Here is a 15,602-nt window from a genome sequence, read left to right as displayed (position 1 = left end):
CATAGGAATGAACAGCATCAAAGTATGGATTCCTATAGCGGCTATATTACATGACTGTCTAGGGCCGTAATATTACTGCTGGTATAAATCATTGCTCTAGTCCACAAAAGTCCAAATTTTAGAAGAAAAGTTATACCTGTAAAACACAACTAACGACTAGAACAGTATGTATTTAGGAAGCTTCATTTAGCCGCATTCTGAATATAACCTACTGGGAATTATCAATTGCCTCCCATTACCCTACAGACCTCGCAGCAGACACACAATGTTTTTCAATGGGTAATCTGATAGTCTCCCTTTTTTAATAATGTATTGATCTTGCAAAGTGTTTCCAATAGTAACATTGCATTAGGAAATTGCTATCAACGCAATTACCTAATATAGTATTTAAAGGAGCCCGAGCTTACCGTATCATACTGCACAGATAGATTTATGTTTAAAAATGATGACTAAATGCAGATTTACCACCGCTTCGGGGCTATTTCTCCAAGTTGGGCCTCATTCGGATATCCTGTTTTTTTTTATTACATGACAAAAACAGACCAATTTTTATGAGTGGTGTTGGATATGCTTTTCATCAATTTTTTGGTCCATGCACTCATTTTTTACCACCAAGTGGCATCAGTTTTTCTCTTGTAAAAAAAAAGAATAAAATTCTAAGCTTCTCTTATTTATTAGGCTACGATCACACTTTCAGTATTCGGTCAGTAATTTATATCAGTAAATAATTGACATAATTTCTAAGCCAAAATCAGGAGTGGGTGATAAATCCAGAAGTGGTGCATATGTCTCTATTATACTTTTCCTCTGATTGTTTGCACTCCTGGTTTTGGCTTTCAAATACTGATGTAAAATACTGACCAAATACTGAACGTGTGACCGTGGCATAAAATGGTGAGGATGACATCTGAGCTCTGACCTTTTTTGTCACAGGCACATTTATCTGAATGTGTGAGCTTGATCTGTAACTTGGAAGAAAAGTGGACGTCTCAGATGTATTTGTAGATAAAACAGAGACATATAGTGCAGAAAAGTGGCACTCACCACCCATAATTTTTTAAAAAGCCGCCATTAAAAGATACTTTGCTGTGGAGTTGGAGCCATAGACTTATAGCAGTGCTTGTTACATCCCACCAGCTCCACAACAATATATCTTTTAATAGTGGCTTAATAAAGGGATTTTATGAATGGTGAGTGCCACTTTTCTGTACATATGGACTATCAAAATAGTATTTAAGTAGTGCACCTACTAGATCCACAAGAAATATGGCGACTTCTGGATTTTATTAGTCTTTGGCCAAGTATAATCTTTTTTTCATCTTAGTAGCACAACAGGGAAATGTGAAGAGCCCCATAGACTATAATGAAGAAGTTAAAAATATGGATAGAGCACAATTGTGAAAAATAAAAGACTGGGGGACGGTTTAGCTGCAATATCCCTAGAAAACCAATTGAAACTCCTCAAGATTTATTCCACTGCACTTAGGAAAGTGAATCTTAATCCCCTGGTTGATACACGGGCCTTTGCACTTTCATAAATGTACCATACGTTAATGAATCCCAGTGTCATGTACATGTCAAGTGCATTAGTGCCGCGGTTGGCAGGTCATGGCGATAACGTGACACCACCTTCCCATTTTCTTGGGATGGATCTCAGCAAGTGTAAAGGGAATGTCAGATAAATTCATTATCCCACGTTAAATCGACATCACCGCCCCAGGCCTTTCCTCAGATGCAGTAATAGATTGCTAGCTCTGTGGGGGCAGGGATTTTTATAGGACTGTATACTGCATTGCAGAGATCTCCTACAGCAAGTCAGTATATAAACTGGCACCTTACTACTTCAGCATGGCATCGCATCATGCCCGCGCAGACTATGTACACCCAGCTATTGATCACATATTATTTATATAGCGCCAACATGTGCTGCAGCACTGTACAACTACTCATGTTCCTTCTGGTTTACACAAACAGTTAAAGGAAGGGTTCTAGTGGAATACACACATGATACAAAATGTAGCAAAATGGAGAAATAAAACTGCCACATGAAACTAGTGAGCAGGAGAGAGGGAGGCTGCCCCTTTAAGAGAAGCCCAGGGAGAAATGTGAAAGCTATTTGTTTGGTGTAAGCCTTGCTTGGAACCGTGCCATCAATCTCTAGCAGAATCACAGACACAGAAGGAGCCAAGCAAAGCATGATCGCAAACTTGCTGCTCTACAGAGCAAAGGGAAGCAGCTCCAGCCAGACATCTTAGCCCGGGAGACGGCGAGCAGGAGTCTGTGGATGTACCCTGGTGCTAGGGGAAGACGAGCCGCCTGTGCTAGCCCACGAGCCGCCTGTGCTAGCCCACGACCTGCCTGTGCTAGCCCTCGGAGGAAGTGGCTACTGCTGACCCTGAGCTGCTGGAGTGGCCGCAGGGCGTGTGGGGGGAGCAGAGCCATTATGGAGGCAGAGGTAAGGGGGCTGCTGATGAGCGTTATTACCCTGTGGTGCAGATGTGTTTACAGTGCGGCTGCCCCGGGGAGGGGGCTGCGTTAACCCCTTGTGAGGCAGGGCTGCAGTGGATGTGCTCAGACTAGTTCATGGAGGGACAGCTGCTCTCATTCCTCTGCAGCATTGCCTCTCCTCAGCTGCTGCATGGAGGAGTCAGTGCTGCGGCCGGATCTCGGCTCTGCTGCTGCTTCTCCCCTCCCTGTGCCGGGAAAGTGGCTGCTGCGCACCGAGGAACTTCTCCCCCGAGTGGCCTGGAGGCAGCAATGGCTCACATGGTGGTGCCAGCAGTCTCTGCAGGCAGGAGGACATGGCAGAGCTGCCTGAAGTGAGGCCTAGTCCTGTCTCCAGCCACAGGGCAAGTTCATGAGGAGAGGCGGCTGTTTCCCTCAGCCATATGCACAGGCTGGGAGGAATGCATGCCAGCAGCCATGACTGGACATGGAGGAAGATGCTGGCAGGCCTCCTTGTAGGATGGAGCAGGTATGGGCAGACCTGTGGACCAGCGCATCGCCTCAGGGTTGGGAATATGGCAGCCATAACCTGGAAATGTTCTTGGCCTCTAAACAAAACATTACAGACTGCTCCTATGTCTGGGAGAATTCTGGGCTTTCTGGTTTCCATGAATTTTTCTGTCTAGAATGGTGAAGCTGCCAATAAAGTGAAGGAGACATCAGCAGGACCCCAATATGAGACCCAACATAAATAACTGGGGGCTCCATAGATTGTATTTAAAGGGACGGTGCAGAATATTCGCCTCAGCAACTTTAGTTGTCTTCGGTGTACACCTACAAATGCTATACTTTGCCCCTGGTTATGGTAACCCCCTTATCAGCTCTGTGGAGACACAACCAGGCGCCGTTCGATGGCTTACCCATGTATTTCATTGCCCTGGCCAGGCAGAGTGGCCTATTGGTTCCTCTGGCACTTTGGGGCTCATGCCCTGCCAGACCCCATCAATGTCCCAATTTTGCAACAGAGACTGACCAAGTAGCATGGGTTGCAGGCCCCCGTGATGATCTTATTGTCCGAAGACTTGTCCAATAAAATGGTGTGCCTATGATGTCCCCATACTATACTGTATGTATCGTGGAAATGCCATAAAAAACATATGGACGCCCATGTGTTACACATTCACTGAACAGATGTGTCGGAGAAATGAGTATTGTATGTGGTGACGTGTGAGAAACGGGAAAAAATAGTTCAGCACAGTTAATTGTGTTGATCACAGCAGCCATTCAGGGCGCTCTTCAGTGGCTGCTTTTTATGAAGTGTTTTTAAGATGTTATTGAGATATTTAAAAAAAAAAAAAAAAAAATTAAAAATTAAAAAAAAGTGAGACAAACTACTGAAGGATATACCTACAACATGCTGAGTTGTGATAAAACTGCCACAAGACGAAACCTGGAGAGATCATTTCATATTTTGCTTGGACTTAATGTATCCGCACCAAAGAAAAAAAAAAGACTTGAAGCCCATTTACACTGGCAGCTGATTGGTCAGATGCTAAGGGTAACGACTAGTGATGAGCGAATCTGGTCGGATAATGTGTTATCTGAGCATGCTCAGGTGCTAACAGAGTGTCTTCGGCGTGCTTGAAAAACCTGTTCTAGTCCAGGAGGATGCACGTCTCATGGCTGTTCGACAGCCGCAACACATGCAGGGATTGCCTATCAAACAGGCAATCCCTGCAAAACAGGCACTCTGTATGTGTTGTGGCTGTCGAACAGTCGCGAGACTTGCAGCCGTGGGGACTCGAGCACGCCGAAGACCCTTGGTTAGCACCTGAGCATGCTCAGATAACACCTTATCCGACCACGTTCGTTCATCACTAGTAACGAGTCTATCGACCACGATAGTTGTATAGTGTGAATGGTCTGAACGATGTGTCCAAAATTGTTTGTCAACGAAAAACAATTCTCATTCCACTTTCAAAAATGATGTAATATAAATGTAGGTTGTTCAGCGATTTGACCAACCAAAAGGAGTGTAAATTCAAGTCCTAAATACCGTAAATTAATCTGTGCGAGCACAGTATGCGACGTGGTGATCACTATTCAGCCATTTCACTCATGATGCTCCTCCTGTATTAACACTTGTCCGATAATGTTTGGCCATTGTGTGTTACGATCGCATTAAACTATTATCTGCTCGTGAAAAACAGTAATGTCGCTGTACTGTCCCTACATAGGAATGGGTTCAGTGTAAACTTGCGCCTTGTTTTGGCAATTATTTTATAAGCTGTTTTTTTAGACAATTTTTATTTTATACATTTACATTCATTCTGTCTTTACTTTGGTACAAATAGAAATCTCTTCTGCCAGATGTGCTTCCCTAAATACTGTATGTATCGGCACATAAGGTAAATAACCATTTTCTGCCTTAGGTAGGGTTCTTGTCAAAGGGAAGCACACAAGCCTTTACTTTGTAGGGTTTCTTGGCTCTCATGGGATCCAGTCCTGTCTTGGAACAGAGCATTTGGCTCTCGCAACAACTATGGATACAGTCGCGTGAATGACAGCTTACAAGGGTTGTCCCATGATGACAACTGCGTTCTCTAGAAGGAAATATGGACGTCATAGAGTGGGGGGAAGGGCGGTGTACTGTTCACGACTCTTCTCTATTAGAGAAAATCCTAAATGTTGCCTCTAGTGCATTCATCCTGTCCATGTCATGACTTGGCTACTGCTTCTGTGTCAGATAGCAGCTGATTGCCAGGGGGTTTCTGATGCTAAACTCCTGGCAATCTGCTGATCGGACCCGAACTGTTTGCACATCCTCTGTGAACAGTAAGGCTAGGTTCACATGTGGTGTGTTTTCAGCTTTTTTTAATGCAAAATTTCAGCTGCTTTTTACAGTACCAAAAATGTCTTGAGATTTGAGAAATGTCATTCAGACTTTTTTGTTTTTTTTAAAACCTCATTATTTTCTGCTTAACTTTGTTTTTTGCAGAATGGAGCATCTCACTTCTTTCAATGTTTTTCACCCATTGAAAGCAATGGGTGGTGCAAAAAAACACAGGTATCAGTTTTTAGTGCCAAAACCCAATGCACTAGAATCAGATTTTTATTTATTTATTTATTTAAATTATTCACTGAACTTTATCAGCATGGACCCTGACAAAAATGCCCCCCAAAATGCAACAAAAACTGCTTTTTGGGGGCAAGTTTACAACTGCCAAGAGAGCAGGTTTTGCCTGAAGGGAAAAAAAATGCATCAAAAACGTAACTTGTGAACATAGCCTTAAGGTACCGTCACATTAAGCGACGCTGCAGCGATATAGACAACGATGCCGATCGCTGCAGCGTCGCTGTTTCGTCGTTGTGTGGTCGCTGGAGAGCTGTCACACAGACAGCTCTCCAGCGACCAACGATTGCCGAAGTCCCCGGGTAACCAGGGTAAACATCGGGTTACTAAGCGCAGGGCCGCGCTTAGTAACCCGATGTTTACCCTGGTTACCAGTGTAAATGTAAAAAAAAAACAAACACTACATACTTACATTCCGGTGTCTGTCGCGTCCCCCGGCGTCCGCTTCCCTGCACTGTGTAAGCGCCGGCCCTAAAGCAGAGCGGTGACGTCACCGCTGTGCTCTGCTTTACGGTCGGCCGGCGCTGACACAGTGCAGGAAGCTGACTGCGAGGGACGTATGTAGTGTTTGTTTTTTTTTTTTTTTGTTTTTTTTTTACATTTACACTGGTAACCAGGGTAAGCATTGGGTTACTAAGCGCGGCCCTGCGCTTAGTAACCCGATGTTTACCCTGGTTACAAGCGAACACATCGCTGGATCAGTGTCACACACACCGATCCAGCGATGTCAGCGGGTGATCCAGCGACGAAATAAGGTGCTGGCCTTCTAGCTCCGACCAACGATATCACAGCAGGATCCTGATCGCTGCTGCGTGTCAAACACAACGATATCGCTATCCAGGACGCTGCAACGTCACAGATCGCTATCGTTATCGTTGTTCAGTGTGAAGGTACCTTAATGCTGGAGACACATCCTGGAAGCATCGGATGCAATTAGCTAATTTACTTGTCTCCCGCACTGCTGTGAGCATGAGCCGAGTGTCAGTGCTCTGATCCTCTCGCATGCGAGAATCGGAGCACAAGTGCGGAGCAAACAGAGAATTAATTTCTCCTTTGCCGGCGTCTGCGGGAATCGCACAGCACTTTGGTGGTATCCGAGTGCAGTGCGATGTTTCACACGCTCCCATAGACTTGTATGCGTTTGTGCAATCCGATTCTTGGCTGCAATCGCAGATGTGAGCTGCCCAGTAACACTGGGCCGAGGGCAGTCCAATTTTATTATCAGATTGCATTCATCTGATTTATTCACACATGTGAGCGAGCCCAAACCAAGTAATGCCAGATTTGCCGCACTTCTTTTTTCATGTGTTCCTTAGGAACAAATTACAGACTGTCACAGTCACTATTATATATTGCTAAAAAATAGGCTGGAGCACAAGATGAGATTTCAGCAAAATGTAGGGTTTATGTAGACTGTCAGTAGTGAAAAAATTTGCAATGGTTGTGTCTTATTTTACAGTCCAGTAAGCAATTGTATTATTGGTTACTTTATATGTAATATACAGTGCTGTGGTTTATAATCTATCATACATCTGAACATACAAAATAAGTTATATGATTTGAATCTAATTGCAAATAAATGTTTGGCGTGTAGAATTTTTTTTTAATTTTCATATTCTCATGACACTGGTGTCATGGTTTTTAGTTTGTTTTTTTTGTTGTTTGCTGATAAGTTGTAGTGTGGGTTTTTTTTTTGCCCTCGATAAGTGTGCTACACTATTTTTGATGGCACAGAGCAGCTAAGGCCGGTTTCACATTTGCGGTTGTATCCGCAGCTTTTCTTCCGCAATCATCCGCATGCGTTGTATTTTCCTATATTTAACATTAGGGACGCATGAGTCTCCGATCGGCTGCATTTTGCTGCGTTTGACGACGCATGCGTCATTTCGTCGTCTGCGGTTTGGCGCGGTAAATGCAACATGTAGTAATTTTAGAGGCGTCAATTTGCCGCCTAGAAACGTATGCGGTTGTTAGCGCAAGGAATGCGGCAAAAAAAACGCATTACTATCTATGGGAACGCATGCGTACATATGTCTTTGCGTTTGATGCGCTTGCGTACTTCGGACTGCGCATGCCCATTAAAGACACACCCTCCTGGAAATATCAAACGCATGCGCATAAAAAGCACAATCGCATGTAAAAACGCATGCAAACGCTGCGTTTTTTTTTACCATCATGCGTAAGCTGATGTGGATAAAAAAACGCTGCGTTATCAGTCGTTTGCATGCGGTTGCGCATGGTACGCTGCGGATTCTAACGCAAATGTGAAAGTAGCCTTAAAACCGATGGAAAGGAATGAAAGTTTGAGGAGCCTTAAAGGGAACCTGTCAGGTCCCCCGTGCCCTCCAACCCACCAGCAATTATATACTTATTGCTTATTCGACTGCCTAACTAGTCCTTTATCCAGTCAATCACCTAAACAGGATGAACATTTTTTTTTATTATTTATAAGCCCTGCTTTTCTTATGCTAATTAGGCCTTTCGACCATTTAAGGGGGACGCCTGTGGGCGTGATAACAACATGATTTGCAAGAGTCTGCGTCATCACCAGCTCTCTGCAGCAAACCTTGGGCATGTGCCGCTTTCTTTAGGCAAATCATTGCGCCTCTAAAGCTGGGTGTATGCTTCCCGCCTTCAGAGTCGCACTGTGCATGACTGGAAGGGCAGAAGAAGGTTCAAGTACAAGAGCTGGTGATGATGCCAGCTCTTGCAAATCATGATCGGAAGCCTAGCTGTTCCAGCGGTGTCTACACGGTCTCTCCAGGCAATCCTGTACCAGCGTGACATCACATGAAACCTGCGGCCAATCAGCGGTTGCTGAACTCTCCCCGCCTTTGGATGTATCTTGTGCATCCAGAGGAAGTGAGCACTTCTACTCCCCTTCTTCCTCCGGATGTAAGTGACTTGTCTGATGTGATGCTGGTACGCAATCCCTGGGAGAGACAGTGCCAACACTGCTGGAACAGCACCAGTAGTGAGTGTAGCATATGTGTCTACGTTCAGGATTAAAACCAGATTAGCTGCAGATTGAACGCTGCGTACAGCCGCAGCGCCCAACCCGCAGCGTCCAGATGTTACAGCATAGTGGAGGGGATTTTATGAAATCCCGCCTTCACTATGTGTGCGAACACGCATCCGACGGCCCTGCGTTTACGGACATGCGGCACGTCTTTTTGAAACACAGCATGTCTGTTTACCTTGCGGTGACCCTTCATCGCCGCAAAGTAAATCACAGGGCCCTATGTATGGGGTGCGGAATCACCGCGCGTGCAGAAGGGGGCGGCGCGGTTTTTCCGCTCTGTCCAAAGTGCCGACAATCCGGACCGTGGACACGCACCCTAAGTGTAGTTGTTTTGAAAGGGTGAAACCTACAGATTCATATGTGCTTGTCCCTAGTAATGGAACATTCCCTCTAATGATAAATGTATTTTAGGAACTGGAACCAGAAGCTGAGATGATTCAGAATGTTATTGTTCTGCAATTCTCAGATAATTTATACCCATTTTTTTATGTTCTATTAGTGTTCTAAGTAGCTCTAAGTCAAAGGTTCACACATCCATTTTTCTGTCTTTGTCTTTTATGTTGTAGGAACGGACAAACCGATTTCATTCCCAAATAAACCCATTTGCTTCTGACACAGAAGCAGAGGGGCCTCCGTGATTATTAGCTAGTCCGTCTGGTTTATGTTTGGTGTCCGTTTTCTAAAATGAATGAGCACAGCATGCAGAATTTTTCAATCTTCCATTCTAAAATTGACACCAAGCAGATACTAGCCCCAATAATCAATGGGCCCCTCTGATTCTGTTTGCATCGCTTGCCATTTGGATGCATTTCAGCCATGAAATCTGCGTGTTCCTAAAATGGAATTTGGACAGAGCCTCGCACTGCACTTAAAATGAAAGCCTTTATGTTTGCAGCCATGTTATTTTGCTTGGTTCAATATACAGATCATACACCTGATGACATGATGAAAAGATCTATCCTAATTCCTTATGTGCATGGCAAGCTTCTTAAAAAAAGGAGTACAGGCACCTATTAGATACTCCTAGGAACGTGGAGAAAGTGTCTCGAGGTGGAATGTATTTCATTTTTTTGTTTTGTTTTGTTTTTCATGAAGAAGTAAAAAAGCAATATGTTTTAGTAGGAAAAGGTGTCAGTTAGTAAGCAAGGAGGATTGTTTGTAGCATTTTCCTCCTCTATACTAAAGTATAACCAGAGTGAAAGCTTGCTCTTGCTGCCCTCCTCCACCACCAGGAGTTAAAATTGCTTTTGATGCAGTGTAATATGTTCTGGCACTGTCATGATACTAATGCACTGTGACTTTTTATCTTCTTGAGTGTGCTTTTCCACTTTTTCCGCATATAGCCAGCACTATAAGTGCTTGAACTTCTATTTTCTCACTTCCCAGCATGCATATTGTTAAGGAAGAAATACATATGGGCAGCAGAAAACTTTACCAAAGTCAGGGCAAACCACATACCAGGAGGAGTCTTTCCACTCAGAAAGCATCCAAAAAAATTCAATATATTTACAGAAGCCATGCAACGACATGGGAAAGAATTTAAATTATGTAGTTTAGGATGTCTTCTAATAAAAACTACAGCTTGTGGGGGTTCCTGAGCTGTCAAATATATTACAACTGCAATGAAGTAACTGGGTTTAGCATTGTCTGGGTATGCTGAAAAAGATAAAGCACCAAGGTCAACCTTTCTTGGCCAGTTACACATAATCTAGAGAGATTATTTCTAATCCACAATGCCTTTTGTTAATAGTAAAGCATTCAGGCCTTTTTATTTTTTTTAATTTTTTTATTTTTTAAACGCTGATATTAGTGTTTGCCTTTACTACCACTTGTGGTAGGGCATTCCTCAGTTTTACTGTAAAGGTACCGTTACACTAAACGATTTACCAACGAATACGACCTGGCCGTGATCGTTGGTAAGTCGTTGTGTGGTCGCTGGGGAGCTGTCACACAGACAGCTCTCCAGCGACCAACGATGCCGAAGTCCCCGGGTAACCAGGGTAAACATCGGGTTACTAAGCGCAGGGCCGCACTTAGTAACCCGATGTTTACCCTGGTTACCATTGTAAATGTAAAAAAAAAACCCACTACATACTCACATTCCGGTGTCTGTCACGTCCCTCGCCGTCAGCTTCCCGCACTGACTGTGTCTTTACGGCCGGCGCTGACAGGCAGTGCGGGAAGCTGACGGCGAGGGACGTGACAGACATCAGAAGGTGAGTATGTACTGTTTTTTTTTTTGTTTTTTTTTTACATTTACAATGGTAACCAGGGTAAACATCGGGTTACTAAGCGCGGCCCTGCGCTTAGTAACCCGATGTTTACCCTGGTTACAAGCGAACACATCGCTTGATCGGTGTCACACACACCGATCCAGCGATGACAGCGGGTGATCCAGCGACGAAATAAAGTTCTGGACTTCTAGCTCCGACCAGCGATGTCACAGCGGGATCCTGATCGCTGCTGCATGTCAAACACAACGAGATCGCTATCCAGGACGCTGCAACGTCACGTATCGCTGTCGTTCTCGTTGGAAAGTTGCTCAGTGTGACGGTACCTTAACCGAAAAGAATCCTTTCTTATTTAGATTCAGGAATCGCCTTTCATCCTCATTTAGTGACAGCCCTTTGTAAGGGTATGTGCACACGTTGCGGATTTCTTGCAGAAATTTCCTGAAGAAAACCGGAAATTTTCTGCAAGAAATCCGCATTTTTTTTTTTTTCCGTTTTTTTTTGCGTTTTTTTAGCATTCTGCAAGCGTAATTAGCTTGCAGAATGCTAAAGTTTTCCAAGCGATCTGTAGCATCGCTTGGAAAACTGACTGACAAGTTGGTCACACTTGTCAAACATAGCGTTTGACAAGTGTGACCAACTTGTTACTATAGATGCTGCTTTTGCAGCATCTATAGTAAAAGATAGAACGTTTAAAAATAATAAAAAAAATGCTTATACTCACCCGCAGACATCAGATCTCCTCACCGGCGTCCGTTCCGTATAGCTGATGTGTGCGCGCAGGGCCTTCCATGACGTCACGGTCACGTGAGCGGTCTCGGCCAATCACAGGACAGTGACGTCATTCGGCAAGGTCCTTCACCGCACACCAGCTACAGGAACCGAAGCCAGCGTGCAGCACAGACGCGGGAACACTTCGGGGGCCATCAGAGGGTGAGTATAGGACTATTTTTTATTTTAATTCTTCTTTTTTTACCAATTATATGGTGCCCAGTGCGTGGAGGAGAGTCTCCTCTCCTCCACCCTGGGTACCAACCGCACATAATCTGCTTACTTCCCGCATCGTGGGCACAGCCCCGTGCGGGAAGTAAGCAGATCAATGGACCCCTAGGTGTGCGGAATCCCCGCAATTCCGCATTTAAGGCCATGTGCACACGTTCAGTATTTTTCGTGTTTTTTTCGCTATAAAAACGTGATAAAAACGCGAAAAAAACGCTAACATATGCCTCCCATTATTTTCAGTGTATTCCGCATTTTTTGTGCAAATGTAGCCTTTTTTTCCGCGAAAAAAATCGCATCGCGGAAAAAAAAGCAACATGTTCATTAAAATGCGGAATTGCAGGGGATTCCGCACACCTAGGGGTCCATTGATCTGCTTACTTCCCGCATGGGGCTGTGCCCACGATGCGGGAAGTAAGCAGATTATGTGCGGTTGGTACCCAGGGTGGAGGAGAGGAGACTCTCCTCCACGCACTGGGCACCATATAATTGGTAAAAAAATAAGAATTAAAATAAAAAAATAGTCCTATACTCACCCTCTGATGGCCCCCGAAGTGTTCCCGCCTCTGTGCTGCACGCTGGCTTCGGTTCCTGTAGCTGGTGTGCGGTGAAGGACCTTGCCGAATGACGTCACTGTCCTGTGATTGGCCGAGACCGCTCACGTGACCGTGACGTCATGGAAGGCCCTGCGCGCACACACCATCTATACGGAACGGACGCCGGTGAGGAGATCTGATGTCTGCGGGTGAGTATAAGCATTTTTTTTATTTTTTTATTATTTTTAAACATTCTATCTTTTACTATAGATGCTGCAAAAGCAGCATCTATAGTAACAAGTTGGTCACACTTGTCAAACGCTATGTTTGACAAGTGTGACCAACCTGTCAGTCAGTTTTCCAAGCGATGCTACAGATCGCTTGGAAAACTTTAGCATTCTGCAAGCTAATTACGCTTGCAGAATGCTAAAAAAACGCAAAAAAAACGCAAAAAAAAAAATGCGGATTTCTTGCAGAAAATTTCCGGTTTTCTTCAGGAAATTTCTGCAAGAAATCTGCAACGTGTGCACATACCCTAATGAACATGTTGCTTTTTTTTCCGCGATGCGATTTTTTTCGCGGAAAAAAGGCTACATTTGCACAAAAAATGCGGAATACACTGAAAATAATGGGAGGCATATGTTAGCGTTTTTTTCGCGTTTTTATCACGTTTTTATAGCGAAAAAAACGCGAAAAATACTGAACGTGTGCACATGGCCTAAGCGTTGCTTGCGGATCTACAGTAGATATTGTTGCTGTAAATAGACATGTTTTAGTGCACGTCAGAGAATGGAAAATAATCAAAATAATCTTTAACGTAACATCTGCATTGTTTTTGTGTTGCTGCGTTTTCCATTCAGTTTTATTCTGTTATCTCAAGAATGGAATCTGTTTTGTTTGTTTTGTTTTTTTTAACATACTTGCCAACTTCTTAGTTCAGACACTTAAATGTTTTCTGCCACTGGTTACATATTTGGGAAGGGTTTCTGTGTTCTGCAGGGTGTATCTTTTCATGTTCACTGTAGGTAGCCATTAGGTGTTGCTTCATTTAGGATCAGTAACATTACTCAGCCATTAGTAGTTTGAATTACTACTTCCGAGTTAATAAGTTTCAAGGGACTTGGCATTCTGGAATGTCTGCATTTTGCAGAAGTGTCCTTTCTGTATTGCTGACAGCTACACCCTGTATTGCTGACCTGGAAACATTATAGTTTTACTGCAGCTTGTAGCATAAATATCTATAATTTCAAAGTGCCGCCATCCGCATATGAGGAGACTGCCATAAATCTCAAGTACACAGAAAGCAGCATAAAATATATTTTTTTTAAATTACATGCATAATTGTGAAACTTTACAGATGCCGGAAAACCTTTTCAGTTTGTCAGTTATATACTTGATTACGGTACATAGAAACAGGCACTGCTTCAGGAGAAATTCCCACTACAGTAGCTTTTTAACTTTTTGTTCTGACATGAGGAGGCGTCAAGACTACTACCCATTTGCTTGAATTCTAGGAACTTGGTGTTGTAAGAAAGCCTTGTTTTGAGATTTGCTTGCAACAAAGTTTGCATTGACTTGTGTATTGCCATTTATTGCAAGCGCCATTAATGTAGTTCGGACAAAAAATTTCCTAGATAAAGGGTTTGTTTGGGAGTTTAGGAAATTAACCTAACAAGAAATGTGGAAAAAAAAAAAGAGACCACTTACCTGTTAAGTCACCTAGCACTCCATTGCAATACTCTGGTACACGCTGTTTGTTTGTTTGTTTTTTTCCCACAAGGATGACATGACTTGCAGCCAGTCAGTGGCTTCAGCAATCTCCTGCTGTAGATGCTGGTACAATTGCTGAGGCCAGTGATTGGTTTTGTGGGTCACTTGGATATCTACTATATAATTGTCTAAGGGGTACTTCCTTCTGTCTGTCTGCAACCTCTGTCACGGAAATCTCACATCGCTGATTGGTCTCGCCAGCTGTCTGGTCGCAGCAGCCAGGACAATCAGCGACGGGCACATCCTGGCTGAGAATTAGTCCCTCCCTACTCCCGTCCAGTCAGTGCCCGGCGCCCGCTCCATACTCCCCTCCAGTCAGCTCTCACACAGTGTTAATGACAGCGTTAACGGATCTCGTTGTGCCGCGGGTAACGCACTCCGTTAACGCTGCTATTAACCCTGTGTGACCAACTTTTTACTATTGATGCTGCCTATGCAGCATCAATAGTAAAAAGATCTAATGTTAAAAATAATAAAAAAACAAAAAACTTACTATTCTCACCTTCCGTCGTCCGCCGAGGCGCGCGCAGCTGCCGCCAGCTTCCATTCCCAGAGATGCATTCCGAAATTACCCAGAAGACTTAGCGGTCTTGCGAGACCGCTACGTCATCTGGGTAAATTCACAATGCATCCTGGGAACGGAAGCTGGCGGCAGCCGCGCGCACATCGACAGAGCTTCGCTGGACGACGGAGGGTGAGTATAGAACTATTTTTTATTTTAATTATTTTTTTTAACAGGGATATGGTGCTCACACTGCTATATACTATGTGGGCTGCGTTATATACTGCGTGGGCTGCGTTATATACTGCGTGGGCTGCGTTATATACTGCGTGGGCTGCGTTATATACTGCGTGGGCTGCGTTATATACTGCGTGGGCTGCGTTATATACTGTGTGGGCTGCGTTATATACTGCGCGGGCTGTGTTATATACTACGTTGGCTGCGTTATATCCTACATGGCTGCTATATACTGCGTGGGCAGTGTTATATACTGCGTGGGCAGTGTTATATACTACGTGGGCTGCGTTATATACTACATGGCTGCTATATACTATGTGGGCAGTGTTATATACTGCGTGGCTGCTATATACTACATGGGCTGTTTATATACTGCGTGGCTGCTATATACTACGTGGGCTGTGTTTATATACTGCGTGGCTGCTATATACTACGTGGGCAATGTTATATACTGTTTGGGCTGTGTTATATACTGCGTGGCCACTGTTATATACTCCCTGGCCTGTGTTAATACAGGCCACGCAGTATATAACGCATCGGGTATTCTACAGTATACCGTGGCCTGTTCTATATACTATGTGGCTGCTATATACATACATGCATACATACATGTTCTAGAATACCCGATGCGTTAGAATCGGGCCACCATCTAGTAAGGCATATACCGTATGTATAGAAAAATGAAGACTGATACCCCCAGAGTTTTGGCTCTGGAGTGGCAAGGATT

General features: G+C 44.1%; 1 protein-coding gene across 24 annotated transcripts in view; it reads left to right on the top strand.

Moving 5' to 3' along the window:
* The first annotated feature begins 2,062 nt into the window (after positions 1 to 2,062).
* The window catches only part of NCOR2 (nuclear receptor corepressor 2), a 511,202-nt gene continuing 497,662 nt past the window's right edge, over positions 2,063 to 15,602 (top strand). For 19 of the 24 annotated variants that reach the window (XM_077293237.1, XM_077293238.1, XM_077293250.1 and 16 more), the window contains exon 1: positions 2,098 to 2,455. The gene's annotated coding sequence lies outside the window, so the exon portion shown is untranslated. Of the gene's footprint in view, positions 2,456 to 15,602 lie in introns of all 24 variants that reach the window. The other 5 variants (XM_077293239.1, XM_077293236.1, XM_077293233.1 and 2 more) reach the window with 2 other exon arrangements.

This window comes from Ranitomeya variabilis, chromosome 1 (assembly GCF_051348905.1).
Source record: "Ranitomeya variabilis isolate aRanVar5 chromosome 1, aRanVar5.hap1, whole genome shotgun sequence".
In the NCBI taxonomy this organism is placed as follows: domain Eukaryota; kingdom Metazoa; phylum Chordata; class Amphibia; order Anura; family Dendrobatidae; genus Ranitomeya; species Ranitomeya variabilis.
Note: the sequence above shows the minus strand (reverse complement) of the source record. Positions and strands in the feature narration are given on the sequence as shown.